The sequence below is a fragment of the Oncorhynchus gorbuscha genome, linkage group LG03 (assembly GCF_021184085.1).
Source record: "Oncorhynchus gorbuscha isolate QuinsamMale2020 ecotype Even-year linkage group LG03, OgorEven_v1.0, whole genome shotgun sequence".
Taxonomy (NCBI): Eukaryota; Metazoa; Chordata; class Actinopteri; order Salmoniformes; family Salmonidae; genus Oncorhynchus; species Oncorhynchus gorbuscha.
The window spans coordinates 66281582-66296458 of NC_060175.1; the positions used below are offsets into that span (position 1 = coordinate 66281582).

At 43.5% G+C, this 14877-nt stretch overlaps 1 protein-coding gene across 4 annotated transcripts in view; it reads left to right on the forward strand.

Annotated features, from left to right (window-relative positions):
* The first annotated feature begins 3287 nt into the window (after nucleotides 1-3287).
* The window catches only part of LOC124031720 (nuclear receptor coactivator 3-like), a 124030-nt gene continuing 112440 nt past the window's right edge, over nucleotides 3288-14877 (forward strand). For 2 of the 4 annotated variants that reach the window (XM_046343318.1, XM_046343319.1), the window contains exon 1: nucleotides 3288-3431. The gene's annotated coding sequence lies outside the window, so the exon portion shown is untranslated. The remainder of the gene's footprint in view (nucleotides 3432-14877) is intronic. The other 2 variants (XM_046343321.1, XM_046343323.1) reach the window with 2 other exon arrangements.

Below are 14877 nucleotides of genomic sequence, written 5' to 3' on the forward strand. Positions count from 1 at the left end.
GCGACCAGATCTACAGGCCACGGGTTGGCCTATTTAGCCATTTCCGGACCCATGGCCAGCCGGACCCACACCACAACCCGGACCCGTGATATCTCATATTCAACAACGAGGGATCCTAAAGGAAGGAGGTGTGTGTGTTTGTTTGTTTTTTACTGTCCTTGTTGGGACCAGAATTCCTCACAAAGATAGTAGAACAGGGAGAAAACAGGGAAATGTGCTGACGTCCCCACAAGGAAAAAGGCTATTTTAGGCTTAGGGGTTAGGTTTAGGGTCAGGGTTACGATTAGGGTTAGGGTTTAGGGTCAGGGTTACGATTAGGGTTAGGGGTTCGGTTTAGGGTTTGGGGTTAAGGACATCTTTTTCAACCTCTCAGACATATTATTTTTCATGACAGATGACTCTTTTTTTCACCTCTCTCTTCTTTTTCACCCTCCTCCTCCTCTCCCCCTCTCTGTGCCCTCTCGCTTTAATGGGGGAGTATGGACAAAAGCACTGATAGTGGTTTGGCTTTCTGCATTGTGTGGTGATGGGGGACTCAAGCCCACCCCTAGTTCTGTAGAGAAAATGGAGAGGAGAGCTCACACACACACACAGTCACACACATAAACAGACGACAAACCTCATCAAAGCAAATCCAATAAAATAGACTTTTAGGCTTGAAGAGTTGTCACCAAATAACTTCATGCGAGCATTGATTCATTCACATGTAAAGATGGGAACCAATAGAGGAGGTCAATCCAAAGAAGAACTAACTTTGGAATCAGGATGTTCCCGAAGCACTTTTCGCCGGGCAACATAATCCCCCAACGCCGAGAAGCTATCAAGTACCAGTCTGTTTGTGCTGACACTGCTTCCTAAAAGAAGTACCATAATTGAAGGCCTTTCTCCGGCGGTATAAATAGCGTGTGTCTTGTTTGTCGAAGCATTTTTGGGACATGTTCAGAAAATGTGCTGCTTGCCAGCCTGCTGCTGCTTGAGTGGCAGTTTTCACTTGGGACACTTTTCATCACTACAAACTTTGTAACTTCTGCAGTGTCACACGTCCACACCCCTTTTCTCTTTCTTTCTTTCTCTCTTTTTTTTCTCCCTCTTTCTCTTACAAAAAAGGTTTGAAAGGACACATAATACAAGCATCTTTCTTTTCCTCTGGTCGTGTTCCTTGACTTGGTGGATTATGCCCAGGCCAGGCTAATTGCAAAGTCCTGTTCTCCTCCTGCTCATTCCTCCCCCTTCGCTCTCTGTCGCCTCTCTTTCCTTTAGCACTCTCTCTCTCTCTCTCTCTCTCTCTGGGTAATTCTCTGACTGGCTCTGCTTAATGTTTTCTATCACTCTCTCCCTCCTCATCTTCACCCACCCTGCACATTCACATCACTCACCGTTTCTCTTTCTCTTGCCCTCTCTCTCTCTCTCTCCTTTTCTCTCATTGTCCTCCTTGCCTTGTTTTCTGTATTTCCAACCATTTTTCTCCCTCTCCTCTCACACTCACTCAATCAAGAAAACAAGTCTTACAGGAAAATGACAGTTGGCCCAGAACAGAGCAGCACGGCTGGCCCTTAAATCAACACGGAGGGCCAATATTAATAACATGCATGTCAATATCTCCTGGCTCAAAGTAGAGGAGCGATTGACTGCATCACTAGTTCGCCTTTGTGGGAGGTATTCACGTGTTGAAAGCACCAAACTGTCTGTTCAAATAGCTAACACACAGCTCAGACACGCATACATACTCCACAAGACATGCCACCAGGGTTCTCTTCACAGTCCCCAAGTACAAAACAGACTCTCGGAAATTCCCTTTATCTACATGGAACTCTCTTCCACATCAAGTAACTCGAGCGAGCGGTGAAATCAGATTGTACATTGTGATGTTGTATTGTGGATTTTATTTACATTTACATTTAAGTCATTTAGCAGACGCTCTTATCCAGAGCGACTTATATTGTACATTTGTATTAATAGATGAATGATATAATGATGTCTTGTATGATGCGTTGTTTTTACGTAGGATGTAGGCTGTTTCATTTGATTTATTGTGATGTAATTGTTTTATCTCTGTTTGAACACTAGGAAGAGTACTTGGCAGTAGCTAATGGGGATCCTAGTGAATACAATATACTAAATACTAAATAATAGCAATACATCTGTGTCCCTCTTTACCCGTCTTCCAGCCTTTCTGCCACTCCATACCTGTTTTTACACTCTCTTCTACTTCTCTCTACCTGATTCTCACTTTCTTCCTATCGCTCTCCCTCCCTCAAGCTCTACCCCTCCCTGGCACAGCTGAAACCCTACTCTCTGCTCTGCCTGTGTGTGTGCCTACTCCCCTGCCTGCCTGGTATCACCATGGTGATGGGTTGGTGCTATCCTGCCCTGTCTCTTCTTGGCAGGGGTACAGGTTCTGGGCCGACTGTGCAGATTGTGCCCCAGTCCCCAGGCCACCATGCAGGCTCTGACGCCACCGGTCCACACTGACCCTGCCAGCTTCCCCATATTGAGTCCACATATGGGCCTCATCTATAAGACATACAGGCCTGGAGGTCCCACTGTTCTACAGATACTAAATGAAACCACGCAGCCCTTTCCAGGTCCAGAAAATATTAGTACAGCTAGCAATTCAGAGTTAGCTCTCACTAAGGAGTAAAGTCTGCCAGACTAAATCAAAGCATCATGCCATTTAATAGCAGTTCAATCAAACTCAAAATCACGGTTAAAGTGGTTTGATTGAATATGGCACCTCGCAAACTATTACCACTCATAACAAATAGAGAGATACGTGATCATGTGCAAACGCAAGCAAGGTTTGAAATGATTATGTTTTAGTGAAATATTATATAATGTTTGAGTTTCTTGCGGTCAATTTGAAGTCTACAAATTATTAGCAATAATGTTCCTGGCCCTCTCACCATCCGCTCATGAAAAAATCGGCCCAGCGGCTGAATTTAGTTGATGATCCCTGCTGTAAATGTTATAAGTTTACTTAGACATTATGTCCAATCCACACCCCTTCTGCAAATCGTCATGGCCATGTTAGAGCAGATGATAGCAGAACAGCCTATTATGTAATACAGGCATTTCCACACAACAAGTCACTGTTTGCTTTTCAAGTGCTCCTCATGTTAACTAAAAATAAACACCATGACATTTTTCTGCTCTAATATCGTCGCTGTCAGACGTCTACACCAGAACTCGAGATCTCCTCTTGGGGGCATACGTAGTTGTAGTCCGTATCCGGGAGGTCTGCCCTAGCGAAAAGAACAGTGTTCGGCGGGGAATAAAACTACTCTACCCAGAAACCCCAACGTTCAGCCACAAGCTGACTTCTTGGGCTTCGGGAGTGTTTCCCATTTAAACAAACACAGCGCTGAAGATGGCGGAGAGTTAATAGCGAAACGAAGAAGATATCGGTGCGCTCACAGAGATACATCGTTTTGGTGAGTTTACGACGTTTTCCCCTTTACACGTTCCTTCTATACCAAGCTCGGTTTTGCGCACGAATGGCATTGTCCGTCGTTCGGTTGGACGGACTTTGTTGTCCACTAATGTGTAGTAGGACTCTATACACTCTTCATAACACAATACAGGTTGGTGCGCCGCACACACGGGCACTGTGCATATTCCCGTTTATTTTGACAGCAAATGAAAAGTATAACTCCAGGTCCAAGCCAAGGTCATGGATTTTGGTGTGGGTATAGCGCGCTGTACCATATGGTCTCTGGCATAGTGGCTTTGAACCTATTAATGGTCATAGCCGAGGAATTGAAAATAAAGTGCCCTTTAGTTTGGAACTTGAAGGGACACATTTTCTAACTTACTAAGAGGACAAGGTTGAGAGAGACAAAAAGTGCTGTGTATGTTCTGGCACACTTGGCGCGGACGACACGACATAAATGACGGTATTTTCTGACTCGTAAACTAGCCTAGGACATGTTGCTTTCATTCGGTAAGTTCATGTCACCCGGCGGCGCAGGGGTAAAGTCTAACCAAGTCAAATGTAAATGCGCTCTATCTCTCTCCCTCTCTCTCCCTAGCTCTCTCTCTAGTTCGCTCACTCACACACCTCTAGTCAAGGTTTACTTCACCGAAGGAGATTTAACTTTACAGCGAAGCCTTGCTGTGTGTTGCTCCGTTATTACATTGTTATTGCTGCTCGAGTTTGTTACATGGTGTCAGTGTATGTCGGTACGTCGCAGCCTACATGTGATACCCATCCTACTATTGATACACTGTAGCCAGCTGCAAATGTTGCTCGTCTATGTTCAAGTTAGATACAGGGCCACCCAATCAGATTGAGCAACAACAATAAAAAAATACGAGTTGATTTGAATTTGTTGTGCTCTTTTAATTGTCAGTGTTCCAAACAGGGGATGAGTTGTATTTTTACCTGAACATGCAAACATCATCAGATAGAATTCCTAGCAAGCGGTGCACTGGGTTCGTCAGATTTGATGAAACGGAACTGGGATGAATTCTCTTACAGGTTGGCGTTGCCCCAAAAATAATGAACTGCTAAAAAATATTGAACTGAAAGCGACTCCCCCAATAAGCCACGAATAGGACTGCATTGAGGCGTATGTCACAGTGCTTATATGGCGTTATGCACCGTCACGGACTGTTTCATTTGTTCATCTAGCAAACAAGACAGCTCTCAATCCAGTTCCGTTGTCACAGCCAGCACACAGAGTTATGGCCTATTTTAGCTTTTTTTTTTTAAGGCAACATTTTCCTCTCTGCCTCATGGCAAAATGTGTAGAATAGCACGAGTTTCCATATAAAACGGCAAATTATACCCCCCCCCCCACACTGGTTCCTTGCACAATGTTTGAAGAATCAACGGAATGATTTGAATAAAAAATCAATAATGTAGCTAGTCTGTGTGTGTTGTCAAGTGTTGACTAAGGGAGTATATTCTAGTGAATTTACTGTAGCCTATTGAGCCTATGGAGAAGGGGCGACAGGGAAGGGTTGTCATGGGTCATAACTCTGTACATGGATACTTTTAGGAGGTGTGCACTGTGCAGAGATGTGATTCTGGTTCACATGATAAGGGTCCGAACGCCAATAAGGGACAGACGTGTGGCGTGCAAGTCAGACAGTGCTCTCCCAGGATACAGTAGACAATGTACAGATAGTGTCGATGTTTCCTCTACCCGATCCCAACGTGGTTCGTTTAATTTCCCGTCTTACATGTATGCCAGTGCCATCTTAGACTTTGCTGCAACTTGTCGTGTGTGTGTGTGTGTGTGTGTGTGTGTGTGTGTGTGTGTGTGTGTGTGTGTGTGTGTGTGTGTGTGTGTGTGTGTGTGTGTGTGTGTGTGTGTGTGTGTGTGTGTGTGTGTGTGTGTGTGTGTGTGTGTGTGTGAAATAGTTCATCTACTCTAAAGGTCCTGTCTTTTATGACCCTCCCCCACTCCCTATTTATATAACCATCCCCGTGGCATAGTTCTTTTACTTGAATTATTATAGAAACATCTATGATCTTATATATTGTTCTTCTGCTTATTAATATAGTGTCTCCATGTGTCAAAGAGAGAGTCTATGAGGTGTGTTGCAGGCAGCAGGGCCAGGGCAATAAGGTTGAGTTAATTATAAAAGCCTCGGTTTAAATTTAGCTCTGTGTCTCCGGCTTTGTTCCCGGATGACCTGGCTGTGTGACTGTGTTGCCTGGGTAGAGGGCCGAGTAGAGGGTGTGGCGGCCGGGCTGATAGCGTCTTGTTCCACAGCGCCCCGCTGGCAGATTTTACAGTGATGTCTCTCTGTGGCCAAACCTTCAATTAACAGACACACGCTCACACCCTCGCAGTCACACACACTTGCCCCACCTCTCCCCTCCACGCTGGCTTACAGAGGGCTCCTAAATTGAGGTGGTGCAGGGAGACTGGACATAGACAGGCTGCTGGGCGTATAGGCCCCCAGATGGGGGTTGGGGATAGTAGTTGGATGGAGGAGGGGGGTGACAGTGATGCATGGTGTTTGCTAAATAGAAGAAGGGGGGTCGAGGGTAGGGGTGATGTTAGTGACTGGGTCCGGCTGTGGGGGTGAGGGGTGGAAGGAGGAGGATAGGCAATGGGTGCTAAGCAGAGGAGGCAGTGGGGACTACCACACTAGTCTGGGATGATGGGGAGGAGACAAGGGGGATGTGTGTGTGTTGGTTCAGGGCTGTGGGGGTGAGCGGTGGAAGGAGGAGGATAGGCAATGGGTGCTAAGCAGAGGAGGCAGTGGGGACTACCACACTAGTCTGGGATGATGGGGAGGAGACAAGGGGGGATGTGTGTGTGTTGGTTCGGGGGTGGGGGGGTGTTTGTATTTGTAGTGACTCAGGGAAGTGGCTCAGGTTAAGCTACCTGTCACAGATCCCTCCGGAACTTTCATTACGCACACCTGGCCCCTATTCCCAGTGATTAGTAATTGTATAAGTGTGTCCTTGGTTTACCATTGTCTTGTCGATTATTGTTCCAATGTCCGTTGGTTCGTGTGAGTACCTGTGCTTTGGCTTTCGTGCCATTGTGGATTGTGCAGATGATTACGGGTCTCGTCCTGTGTGTTAATCATTGTGCCCTTGTGTTATTTATTCGAGGTACTCCTCGCTCTTTTGTTTGGGTTTCAACCCTGTGTTTTGTTACGTGTTTGTTTGGTCTTCGTCCCCGTGCCTTTAAACGATTACGCATTCCTGCGCCTGTCTCCCGACCCTTTATTCCAGCGTGACACTATCTGCTGGAATTTTTTACCTCATTATTAATCTTTTTGTCTGTTTCCTCCTGCTCTTTTTGCTGCAAGTTTGTTCATCACATCTCTTTCTCTTCAGTTTGTATGTGTCGGCCTCTCTCTTGCTCGCTCTATGGTGTGTGTGACAGTGCCCCTGTCTCCCCCAGCTGCAGTGTGATGAGCTGATCTGTTGCGTTGCCTCTCTCTAAACCAGAGAGAGGTGGCCATCCTGATGCCTGAGGTTTTGGGTATTTTCAGGCAGTGTACCCTTCTCCATAAGGACAGGTTTTTGGGTTGTCCTGTCACTTGGACCTCTAGGTACGAGGAGGTGTGGTATATGGCCAATATACCACAGCTAAGTGCTGTTGTTAGGCACTATGCCATATATAACAAACCCCTGAGGTGCCTGATTGCTACTATAAACCTGTTACCAACGTAGTTAAGGTAGTGCAAATAAATGTTTTGTCATACTCGTGGTATACTCTCTGATATAACACGGCTGTCAGCCAATCAGCATTCAATTAAACTGGGTGGTTCGTGCCCTGAATGCTGATTGGCTGACAGCCGTGGTATATATTGGCCATATACCACACCCCCTCATGCCTTATTGCTTAAATGCAGATTAGACTGGGCTGCACAATACACACAGACACACACAGACTGACAACAGTAGCAGCTAATTCTATCTATTTGTGGTGTATAACGTTGAGGTCTATGCCCAGGGCAGACCTTTATCTCCCTGTCTTTCTACTAAGCACAGAAGAGAAACGACTACTTGTTGCGTCACTGCCAAGTCATTCACTTCCTAAGTGAGCAGCATTAAACTGACAAACCCTGAACTAGCCACTCATTTCTGTACCAATGACATTTTAGCGGCTGGCTCTTGCGATCAGGTCTGAAGTTAGAAGATTGCTTGGCACGGGCTGGACCGCTACGGGGTGTTTCAGAGAAGATTGCGTGTGGAGTCTGAGCACAGCCGCAATGAAAGTCTCTGTGCCCAGTTGAATATTTGTCCATTTGAATGGCTGCGGTATGTGTGTGCTTACGGCTTACAGAAGCAGTAGGTGTCAGGTTGCCGACGGAGTTGTGTGTTTGTGCGCGTGTGCGTACATGCGTGCGTGTGCACGTGTGGTTTTGAAAGTAGGTTCCCTGGTAAACCGGTTTTGAAAGCAGACCAGCATGCACTTGAGTGTCGCCGGTTAAGTTCGGAAGTAGAACTATCTTTAACAACTAGTTTCCGGTTACCAAAATTGTGTTGATCGCTGCTGTTTAAAATGTGGTGCGCTTAAGAAGCCCCTGTAGGAGGGAGGGGGAGAGGAGAGAGAGAGAGAGAGAGAGAGAGAGAGAGAGAGAGAGAGAGGACTGATTGAGATGAGGAAAGGAAACAGGACAGGAGGAGAGGGGACAGTTGGAAAGGCTGTTGTATGTGATTCTCTTCTCCTTATTTCCAGCCAGTGCCTCCAGTACACCTCATGTCCTCAGGTTTCTGATCTTTACTGAGCCGTCTGTCTCCCCTGTGAGAGGAATGCCAAGTGTCTCTCTCTCTCTCTCTCTCTCTCTCTCTCTCTCTCTCTCTCTCTCTCTCTCTCTCTCTCTCTCTTTCCCACCCCCTGTCTTGTACCAATTCCATCACTTGCTTTCCATCTTTTTCTCTGCTTCTCTCTCCCTCTCTATCCCAGACTCCATCTCGCCCCTCTCTCTCTTTCATTACTCATAATTCATTTAATTCTAAGTCTTAATCCCCTTTAAGGCTGAATCACAGAATTCAGGCTAAATAAGTTAAGTCTGCTCTTAAATGACTGGGAGGTGAGAAGGTGATTTGAATGTGCATGACGTTTTGTGTTTTTGCAAGTATGTATTGTGCATCCGTGTGTGTTTTGGGAGGGGTGCGTGTGTGCCTGTGTGTGTTTGCACATGCAAGGATGTGTGTGTGTGTGTGTGTGTTTTGTAAGCACATGTTTGCGTGTGAATGTATGCGACTGTGTGTGTGGATGGGATGGCATTGTGTTATGTGGGTGTTGTACCTGCCTGCCTGGTGCGGGTGTGTTGTGTGACGCGAGCTAGCGAGCTCTGCTGGAATGCTTTCCAGATGGAGCTGGTTGGAACCAACTCTGTGACATCCTCCACCATGTCCTGCTCCCTCCAGCTCGACTCTCCTGTCAGCTCCGTGTTGCCTGTCCACAGACCAACAGCACAACACTAAATAATGACACATATTTTAATGGCCAAGGGCTGTAGGACCGCTTTGATTGACAATAAATGATTCAGTTACTCAATAATATTCATTAATATATGCATGACCTAATTACGTTCCCCCCTGCGTTTCCCTCATTTCAGTTCCTCCCCATGAATATTTTAATCGAGGTAAAATAAGTGGCATGTATTACCGTTTAATGACTACGTATTTGATTATTTTTAAAATGTTTTTTTTTATGCAACCAATTCATAGACACGGGAACCAATGCATTACCTCCTACTCTGACTCACTGGTGGACGATCAGTCAATGGTTTGGACAGAGTTGCTCTTTTCTTTTGTCTGAGAGTACAGGTCTACATACGTGTGAGGGAGGGAGGGAGGGCGGGATAAATAGGAGAAAGAAGAGGGGGGAGGAGGAGAGTGTCATTTTTATTAACGTGGCGACTCCCGCTAAAATTCAGGGAGTGCTGTTGCATCCAGCTGTTACTGGTTGGGCGAAGCTTCGTTGCCACGGCAACTCAGCCCTGCGCTCAAGGTCGTTCATCCAGTTCTGAACCGAGCAGCGTGCTACACACACACACACACACAATGCTATGCACACGGATGGAGAGAGCGAGAGAGGAGGGGAGGGGAATGGGAGACGAACGGAGAAAGAGAAGAGAACCGCTTCAATGTGACCAATCACAAGCACTTCACTGCCCCCCTCTTTCCTCTATAAAGGAAGAAAGAAAAAAATAGAGAGCCCCTGGCCTTGGGGGTTGTAGGTTCTTCTGCCAGTTGATAAAATATTTAGCTGGTCAGAAGTAGGGAGGGAGGAATGGAGAGAGGGGGATAGTTGGAAGAGAGGAGAGCGGGAGAGATGCAGAAGAGTGGTGAAAGGGGTTTGTGTTGTGTTCTCTATAAGTTGCATTGCTCTGAGACTACTAGCTGATGTTGCTACCTGGAGTCTTCTTCAAAGCCTCTCTTTTCCAAGCCCAGGGTGTTGTTAGCCTCCCTGAGGGGTAAATGTGTATAGGGCTGGACGATATGGCCAAAATATCATATCACAATATTTTTCTCATCGTTAAAGGTATGACCATATTTTAATGGCATTTTATGTTCTTGAATCAACAAAGTTCTAAATATGATCAGTGCTTGACTTGGACTGAAGTAGGGGCCGCTCCTCAATTTGGGTGCCGATACTGTTTGTATTTAGATGCAGGAGCTCCACAATACTTTTGAGTGTGAAGTTTGACCCAGTGGTTGGATTTTTACAGTGAGGAGGCAACAGCAAATGTAGACTTTCCTTGCACAGGGTGAGGCTTTTTATTTGCAGCCTGACAAAATACACTGGCCAAAGCCGTACAGATATTTACAACAGAAAATAACAAACTGGTCATTGATCAAAGATCATCTGGATCCAAATATGTAGAGCTCTATCAAAAGAAAAACCCAGGCTGCAAATATGCCTGTAACCCAGCAGCATTCCCACCTGTCCTGTCCAACAAATAAGGAAATGACAGGTGCTTAAATACATATACCCATGATGCAACAGCCAATGAGAATCAGTTTTGAGTCAGGGTAGTCAATTAACATTCAATTGCATGCATTTCAAAATACACATCCTCAGATCCCCACATTAATAACCTTAAGTTACACATGTCAATAAAGGTTCGAAAATTTCCTTAGCATAGATACACTTTGGGGTATGAACATGTACGTCCCTCCAGGATAACCTATTACTGCATTACCCGTCAATGGAAAAACCATGGTCTAATGGGCCTCATTTGCCTGTCAATTCTCTGAACAGGAAATGTACTGAAACCCCTCTTCAATCACAGAGGGAAACAAGGTAATCCTTTACATTTCTACAGCTTTACCTAATTCTCTTGATAAACATGTTCACATCACAGTTGGAACTGTTATACGTGTTAGGAAGGGTAACGTTTTACCTTGGAGAGGCACAACAATAGGTTTCTGCACCAAACCATATGCCATCGCTCCAACCTCAAACTCTAATACACGTTTCTCATCTTTTACAGGTGATCAACTACCCACATCGGGACCACACGTCAATACAAAATAATGAATGTGCTTCTCATTATACATCGTTTGTGATCTCTGGTCATTTATGGTAATATAGGCAAGGCTTTAGATAGGAGAGAGGAACATGCGCTCAAGCAGTAGAACATTTTGAGATAATTATCTGTGGTGTAAAAAATACTTTAAAGTACTACCTATGTCGTTTTTTGGGGGTCATTTTTACTTGATTTATATTTGGACTATTTTCACTTTTACTCCACTACATTCCTAAAGAAAATAATGTACTTTTTACTTCATACATTTTCCCTGACACCCAAAAGTATTTCCGAATGCTTAGCAGGACAGGAAAATTGTCCAATTCACACACTTATCAAGAGAACATCCCTGGTCATCTCTGCTGCCTCCGATCTGGCAGGCTCCCTAAACATAAATGCTTAGTTTTTAAATTATGTCTGAGTGTTAGAGTGTGCCCCTGGCTATCCGTAAAAATAAATAAAAGTAAAATGGAAGTCGTACTGTCTGGTTTGCTCAATATAAGGCATGTGAAATGATTTATACTTTTGATACTTAAGTATATTTAAAACCAAATGCTTTTAGACTTACTCAAAGTAATATTTTACTGGGTCACTTTCATTTTCTATTAAGTACACTACCGTTATAAAGTTTGGGGTCACTTAGAAATGTCCTTGTTTTGGAAAGAAATGCACTTTTTTTGTCCATTTTAAAATAACATCAAATTGATCAGAAATACAGTGTAGACTTTGTTAATGTTGTAAATGCAAAACACCAGCCTCAACGTCAACATTGAAGTGGCGACTCTGCGATGTGGCGACTTCTTTGCAACTCTGCCTAGAAGGCCGGCATCCCGGAGTCGCCTCTTCACCGTTGACGTTGAGACTGGTGTTTGGCGGGTACTATTTAATGAAGCTGCCAGTTGAGGACTTGTGATGTGTCTGTTTCTCAAACTAGACACTCTAATGTACTTGTCCTCTTGCTGAGTTGTGCACCGGGGCCTCCCACTCTTTTTATTCTGGTTAGAGCCATTTTGAACAGTTCTGTGAAGGGAGTAGTTGAACGAGATCTTCAGTTTCTTCGCAATTTCTCGCATGGAATAGCCTTAATTTCTCAGAACAAGAATAGACTGGAGAGTTTCAGAATAAAGTTATTTGTTTCTGGCTATTTTAAGCCTGTAATCGAACCCATAAATCCTGATGCTCCAGATACTCAACTAGTCTAAAGAAGGCCAGTTTTATTGCTTCTTTTAATCAGGACAACAGTTTTCAGCTGTGCTAACATAATCGCAAAAGGGTTTTCTAATGATCAATTAGCCTTTTAAAATTATAAACTTGGATTAGCTAACACAACGTGCCATCGGAACACAGGAGTGATGGTTGCTAATAATGGGCCTCTTTACGACTAGGTAGATATTCCATAAAATCTGTTTCCAGCTACAATAGTCATTTACAAAAAAATGTGCTTTTCATTAAAAAACAAGGACATTTCTAAGTGACCCCAAACTTTTGAACAGTAGTGTATATTTACTTTTACTTAAGTATGACAATAACTACTTTTTCTACCACTGGTAATTATGTGAGAAATGGTGGGGGGAAAGTATTTTTTCAAAAAATATTGATATACTGTAAGTTATGATTAACCTCACAGGCTGGTGAAAGTGCATGGTGATCTTGATGCTCCTTTCCAATAAATATTGAGGGTCTTATTCTGGTGACATGATGATCGATGCGTTTTGACAAAACAAAATCAGTAGAGTTGAAAATGCAATGGAGAATCATAGAACTTTAGATTGTATTCGGTACATGAAAAAGTACATTTTGTTGCACTGTCATCTCGCAACGATTTTTATCTGCAACAAACGCACCACTGGTGGGCAGATTAGCATATTTACTTAATGCGTATTCTAGAAAATTCACATGAAAGTTTGTTGCCAATTGGATGGAAACCTAGCTACTGACCATCTATTTTCAGGAAATGTATTGCCCTTGAGCTAGCTCTGCAGAGTGGTCACTAGCTGGTACAGCCACAAAGTCATAAAATCAGATTTTAAACCTAACCTTAACCACACTGCTAACTCTTAATGCCTAACCTATTTTTGATTTAAATTCATTTTTACGATATAGCCAAATTTGACTTTGCAGCTGGCCCATCTAGCGGAAATCGATCTCAGTTCTCCGTCCAGGGCAAGATTCACGACGTTAAATGTAAACTTGCGTCTTTTTATAATGGATTCAATGGCTGCTATTACTTTTGCCACAAGGGACATTGTGTCGATTTCTAAGGTGCTTTTGGAACCTGTGCTGCCTCACAGGGAAGATTCATGGCAAAAAAAAATGAGAGTTTCCTCATGTAGTTATTACTTTGAACAAACAAATATTGAAATATTTTTATGTAAGGTAAAGTAAAAATCCAAACCGGTCCGTACATGAATACAGATATATAGTAAAATCGACACAGTTTGTGTGAGTGAGACTGTCTGTTCCTGTGTGTGTTTCTCCATTCAGATCCACTTAGTGATGAGCCTGTGATTGTCAGTGATATGTGGGGTATCTTTCTGTTGATGCTGGCTGCGTCCTATTGGTTGGATGGGAGGGGGGTTGTTGGGGGAACCAGAGTTTCACAATTGTCCTTCGTTTCTGGACTGTAGGGTAATATGGATGGGTGATTCTCATTAAATCCATTTTAAACATGTCTGTAGCAAATTGAGTTATGAAGCCATGGTATATCTCCAAAAATCAACTGATATTCTGAGGATAAAGATGTCCAGTTTTGGGCTTTATTTTGTACACTTTCACCCCAAGTTCTCGTTACCGAAATGCATCCGGATTAAATTCTCGGGCAATTTTCTAAAATCTTATGATAGAAAAACCTAACGTACAAACAGTGTCTGTGGACATCTCTTTACTGTAACAATTTTTTTTCAAATTCCTGTAAAAACTCAAATTTGTTTTTAAATAAATAAGTTAATTTATTCACATACAGTACCAGTCAAATGTTTTGACACGTGCTCATTCAAGGGTTTATCTTTATTTTTTTAACCATTTTCTACATTGTAGAATAATAGTGAAGACATCACAATTATGAAATGACACGTATAGTAACTAGGGTTGCACATTTTGGGGAATATTCAGAGGTGTAAACTTTCCGTGGAAATTGAAGGGAATATATTGGAATTAACGGAAATATATGCACATTAATATTAATACCATTTAAATCTAGATGTTTTTTGCATTGGATATATTTACCATAGCATATGGAGACAGAAACATAAACCTTTTACCTTATCATAAGTAGACATAATTGCAAATGATTAAATTCTTCCAATATCATTTTTAAAAACTATTTAGTTAAATTCGTACCTTTAATTAAATGAGTTGAGTCTTCACGTGGGATGATTTCACTGAACAACAAAAGAAAGGGAATATTGAATGATCCCCCCCAATATTGAATAATCTCCCAAAAACGTTGTAAAATTATAGTCTAGAAAGTAAAGCTTTGGTTGTCTTCTTCTCAGACTTCCATATCTTCTCCCTGGACCTCTGAATTGTCCACCTTTTGAACAGCAGACTCTGAGGCCTCATCTTCACTGTCACTTTCCAACCTTGTTGAGGATGACTCGTTGTCGGGCTCAAAAAGCCTAAAATTTGCCCGGATGGCCACCAATTTTTTAAACATTTGTTCTGGTCAGCCTGTTGCGTGCTTTGGAGTGTGTGGTCCCAAACAGGGACCAGTTGTGCACTGAGGCGAATGATGTTTGTGGGATTTGGAGGATGATAGAGGCTACAGGGGAAAGAGCCTCAGATCCACAAAGTCCCTTCCACCGGGTGGTTGATGAGATATGTTGGCACGACTGCCATATTGCATCTCCATCCCAAAGCCCTTGCTTGGAAGTGTACTTCACTAGACTGCCAAGAACCTTGCCCTCATCCAGGCCAAGGTAG